Here is a 6,261-nt window from a genome sequence, read left to right as displayed (position 1 = left end):
TTACGTTTGTGTAACACACTGTCTTCAACAACTACACGCGCTGTACCTGCTGCTTGTCTAGTAATTTCGTTTATCTGTTTCTCTAGTTTCTTGACTTCTCCCTGGGTGTTGTTACGTAATGTTTTGATCTCGTCCTGAATGTCACTACGCAATGTTTGTACGACCGCTTGTACCTTGTCAATGTCTGTTCTCAATTGATTGTGACCTGTTATTAAGTTTCCTATCACATCTCGAAATTCTTTTGCCTCGTCTTCAATATGACTTAGGTGTAACTGAATTTTTTTGTTTTGTTCTTTAATCGCACGCATTTGTCTCGTGGTTTCTGCATTTTGTTTCGACATTTCTGCATTCTGAATTTTAATTTGGTTCGCAATTTCTTTATTTTGTCTTCTCATGGTTTCCGTCATTAATTGTAATAATTCTGCCAGATTGGTGGGTCCTATTGCGTTTTCCTCCGACGTCCTACGCTCTGTGTTTTCGTCCAAGTGTTGGTTTGCAACCGATTGCATTGAACTGTGCTGTGACACGTTTCTGCTCGCATTCCTTGTACTCTGTGGTGAGGGAGCTCTGATTACTTGTACTATGGGTTCTACGTATTCAAGACGCAAGTTAGAATCCTGATCGACTGTCTCTCTACTTTCCTGCTCCTCTGTCGTATGCTGACTTATGTTTTCTGTGCCTTGACGTACATTATCCTCGTTATGGTGCGTTATATGTCCTATTTCTCGCGATACTGCATCGTCTGTTGTACTGTCCTCTATTATCTGTCCATTTTCATGCTGGGTCTCTACCTCAATTCGGTCAAGGTCTCGATCTGCCATTGCTGATCTTTCCAAATCCCTTATTTTCTGTTTTAAAAGCTATTCACGCGCCCTACTTCGAGTCAACATGCGCTCATACGATGTCACGCGTTTCATAAACTTTTTACACACACGACTTGACAATCCATTCACTTACTTGTTGGGTCAGAACCAACTTGTCAACGATGTATCCGCCACCTGTGCGCTTGCATTGAGGAGAAAACTTAATTCTAACAATTTTTAAACTTCATAACTTAATTATGCTATTGTCTCTGCTAGAATGTCTCACTATCTATCGCTGCAGCTACTGTTTTCGACTATTTATAACGTCCAAAAAAATTTTTTTTTATTACGAAAATTTTTCAACAGGAGATTTTTCTGATCTAGTTAGGCATGTGGTCGACCTTCAATCATGGTATTTTACCATCCTGGCAGGGTCGCCATTTACTAACATTCTGCGTGGTGTCTGTTTGTTCTATATTGTGTCTCCCTACCACTTTCACGCAACGACGCTCTGAGCGTGTTTTTTAGGGAATTGACTAGTTTGAACCTGGGACCTGTTGCTGGTAAGGAGACGCCAGACCACACATGACATGCAGAATTCAGAAGAGTTCAGTGAGACTAGCAATGATATAACCAAATACTTAATGATTTCAGCGTCAGCTCCTCTGCACTCCCTGTAAAAGAATCTTAATACTAACTAAATTTAGTGGAAAGGGTTCAAGGCCTTCCTATTTTTAGTTAGCTGGTAAAATAACGTCGAAAAAGCAGTTAAGTTTACCATTGGAAATTTGATTCTACTCACAAAACATTGTTTATAAATTGCACTATTGATAAAGGGATATGTTTTAATACAGGATGGTAAAAACCAACTGCGTTCAACAAAAATGTGAACGAATATTCCCTGAATGGGTTTTCAAGTTCTACAATGGATCAAAGGATGACCTATGCCATATCACATCTATAATCTAGGTTTAAATTAAGTTTCACAAGAGAGAAGACTATCAAAATGGTCTACAGTGGCCCTCAATTATCTTTAATTACTTATCTAACTTGTCGTAAATTACAGTGGCTCATGTGGCTTCTCAATAACTATATAACAGAAAAATCATCGCGTTTCAGACTTTTACTTCAAGTGGCAAATGTGAACACCATGAGATTTAATTGACGATCGACACTAGTATTACGCAAAAAGGGGGTGTAACAGATGAGACTTCTGCAGTTCTGAGTGAAGCTTTATGTGCTGTTGTGCAGCATCGCGTGCGTTCATTACCTTGTCGGTGTTCGTCAGGGGGCGGCGGCCGGCGCAGCTCCGCTCATCTCGCCGTCTTGGAATCAACTCCTTCCTAACTTCTTCTTACTACAATTTACCGAAGTTGGTTTAAAAAACTATCTGGCTGTATTTTCATCTGACCAATCAGGGTCTCAATGTTAACCTTAGGCTCCGCCTACAAAAATTCTGTCTATCCAATGAGAAACGTTATACTTTTCGTGGTGGGGCAATGTTTTTAAAGTTTGCAATGTAACAGAGACGCGAAAAAGTCTCACGTTAAAATTTGCAGCTGGTGTGGTCCTTTAGTGTTATCGTAAGATCTATACTGTTCTTCTGGAGGGCTCTATCTTTTAACATGAGCTGGGGGGTGGTGGTAACGTAACAGAGACGCGAAAAAGTCTCATGCTAAAACTTGCGGCTAGGGGGGTGGCCCTTTTTGTGTTATTGTAAGATCTATACTGTTCTTCTGGAGGGCTCTAGCTTTTAACATGGGCTGGGGGGGTGGTCCTGATGTAACAGAGACGCGATGAAGTCTCACGCTAAAAACTTGCGAGTGGTGTGGTCCTAGCGGTTAGCTGGCGACGTGGGTGTCCGTCCCTTATCGTAGGGCCTTCTCGCTTAACACGGTTCTGCTCTCGGCTTCTGTTCTCCTTTCTCCCCTCGGAACTGCGTCTGTCTCACGGTGGGAAGGTATGACACGCATTTAGGCATCCTTGTGTTAGTCTGTGGTATTTCATTTGCTCACTAGTTACTCGTATTACTTTGGTTAATTTAATGTCACGATTTATTCAGAGCTATGTGACATACATCTGGATTTGCTTATCATGTCAGGGTTTTCATGGAAGGTGTTGGATTTGCCTGACACCTTACAAGTTTCATCCATCAGATAAATTCTATTATGCATATATTAAAGAACGTGTCAACTATAAACTAATCTAAGAAAAATTTTAACTGCTTTTAAAACTATTAGAAAAGAGGAAGACAAAGAGTGATACCATATAAGATGTATGAAATTAAATATTATTTTGGTTGATTTGTTGATGATGAAGACAATTAAATTCTAAGATTACATGAAGTACATCATGATGATATTTAAACTAAGTTATATGATAGCCTTCTAACACCAGTAGAATATATTTAATCAGGTATCATTACTTGTATAATAACAACTGAAATAAATTATGTGATAAGTAGTGAAATTGTTTTATATAGTCTTAGTGAAAAAGAAATGAAATAAGCAATGAATGAATGTTACTCAATATATCCTATGAAAAATGAAAGTATAAGGAGAGATTGTGAACAAAATATGAATGATATTGTTTTCAAAATAAACAAAACTATATATTAATTTAACTAAAGAATTACCATGTACAACTGATAAACTTTGCACTGAGCTCCCATGGGCTCCAAAACTTGAGAATAGAGGTAAGTGTGTACATTAGTCTGTTTTTCATTTGGTGAAGTCAGCTTTAGCTGTGGCTTGTATTATTTGTAGATAATAAATATTTGATTACCATTTAGATTCACAAAATTTACAGCCAGTCGATTTATGAATATAGGTATAATATTAGCAAGATAAAGGACAAATAGAAGAAACGAGAGTTGGACTTTCTTTTTTGAAGCTCTATCAATGTATATATATTATTTTTTATTAAATTATTTGATCTTTATTTACCAAAGTGTTATATAAATTATCAAACCCGTCCATTTAACATAAATCTGACCACCTTTGTTTTATATGTTTTTTCTAAAAGTTCTACATTTGAGTATGTTGTTTTATGTAGTTCTTGGCCATAAAAATATCGTTTGCCATCTTTCAATTTGTGTGTAATTGGATCTGAAAACATAATACATTCATTTAAAAAAATTCTGTTAAGCAATTGATGGTGCAACATTCTTCAAAAATTCCTATCAGTTGCTTATTCTCACTTTAGCTCCAATTCTAAGTTATGGTTTATAATCGATAGATAATTTTTTTCATATTTAAATTAAAGTACCTACTGCTTTAGGTTTCAACCTGATTGTCAAATGTTTTGTATTGCTATATTCATCAACCAGTTTTGTAACTAAATCAGTCGACCTTGAAGAACATAATTTTTCCCCCTTTTTCCTTCAATTTTTCGCTAGATCTTTCAACAACTGATGCTTTTAATTCTATAAAACTTAGGAAGTGGTTCAAGTTATGATTTCAGAAATTTCTGAAAATGTCTGTTGTAAAATTCTTTTTCATTAGCAGTTTGTAGATTTCTTGGAGATCTCATAACCACAATTTGTTCTAAGTCTTCGTAAACGTTTTTACGTGTTTTATCTGGACTACCCCAAGCAAATTCTGAAAAACATCAGTCACACTTAATAATTATTTATATCCTTTATTTATTTTGTACACTCCTTTCATATTGCCAAATTCCATTTGCACTTAATCTGCTAGGAATAAATCATCTATATCAAGTGAAACACCTTTTCGTCTTTGAAAAAAATTTTCTCATTGGCTTCTGTAATTCTGCAATAATTTCTTCAGGAATATTTATAAATTTTTGTTTTTTAGTTTTACACTGTACAAATACCTTTAGTCTTCTAATGTCCATTTTTATTGTAATTTAAGAGTGATATGTTTCTGTAAATTTTTTGAACTTAAGACTCCAAATATGATCTCCCTTAAGGACTGAGAACAAAAATAGATCAGTGATTTACGTAAATTAAATTCCAGCAAATAAAATTAGTTTTTGCATCTACTGGTACAGTTTTAATTGTATCTTTTAATCTTAATATTTGAAAATTCGATTTATGCACAATTCTGGAACTATTATTAGTGTTTGTTTCAAATATGTTACCATATACTCTTAGTGTAATATCATAATTGTTAAATGTTAAATATTTCTTCATATTTTTACCGATGACAGTAAAATTTTTCAGTACATAATCGTGATTAATATTATACATTTGTTGCTTATTTAATGTTATAGATGAAAATTGAATTATTTATTTATGAAATATCTTTTTTCTGGGTCATTATCGAAATCGTATGAATGGACTTCTAATCCTCTCTTCTAATTGTTAATCTTTTCATTTAAACATGTTATAGTGAAATAAATATCATTATGAAGTTGATTAGTTTTTTCATTAAGATGTATTTTAGTGTCAATATAACTTTAAGTTATTTGAAAAATGGTACTCAGTTCACTACAAAATATTTTAACTGTTTTTTTATTTTTTTGATCAAATTCTATTTTAATCCCACTTTTTATTTTTTCTAATTCACCTTATTTTATTTTTCCAGTGGTTTGCACATTTATCCTATTTCTAAAATTTTTCATTTATTAAATTAAAAATAATGTGAAATTTATAACCTGACAATAGCATGAACACAGACAAACACAAATGACCACTTATTAAATAATCGTAATCTTGTATTCTCTCAGGCTTGCAGTATGCTCATTTTCTCCCAAGTAACTGATTCTTTTGATATGATGCCACTAAACGAATCGAAATCAGTTTTTCTATTGTTTGTTTTATAGTAAAAAATCTAATGTGTAGCAATATGATTTGAGATAGGTAAATTAACTTTTGAAAATTAAAAAAAAAATTTGGTTTATTAGGACTTCATTAATCATGAAATCACCATGAAAGAGTTTAATATTCAGTTTTTTTAAAGAAAAGTATATTAATGGTCTATGACACTTCAAAACCATTTCTTCAATTTTTTTATCCCTTTACTTCAAAAGGAGGCAACCTTTCATCCCTTGTTAATTGCACAGTCCCTACAGAGCCATTGCAACCATAGTGAGCCATCAGACAAATAATTGTAGGTATGTCAGGGAATGACAGAACTTGTTGTCACTAGCAGTAGTAATTGAGACCCTACATTTTGTTCTGCCAGTGAGAATGGCGTAGAGATGTGGTAAGGGTGGCATAAGTCAAAGAAACAGCTGAGGACCTTTTCAAGAAAGCATCTGGGGTTCTACAAAAGCGTGACCACTTTTATTGTGAGTGCAGGCGGTGGCCTGTCGCCATATAGTCGGCACACGAGGACGGCCCAGCCTTCAGCAGGCCACTGGCCAGTGAGCTCCAATCCATAGGTGTATTGGCACCTCGGGTGTGCAACTGATAGGTAGACCCTGAGCTTTATGATTGGTGTGCGAAGGAGAGCGATGTCTGCTGCGGGTGCGAAATGCAAGCACTGGCGCCATG

The sequence above is a fragment of the Schistocerca serialis genome, chromosome 3, assembly GCF_023864345.2.
Source record: "Schistocerca serialis cubense isolate TAMUIC-IGC-003099 chromosome 3, iqSchSeri2.2, whole genome shotgun sequence".
In the NCBI taxonomy this organism is placed as follows: Eukaryota; Metazoa; Arthropoda; class Insecta; order Orthoptera; family Acrididae; genus Schistocerca; species Schistocerca serialis.
The sequence above is the reverse complement of the archived record's forward strand: the minus strand, read 5'-3'. Positions refer to the sequence as shown.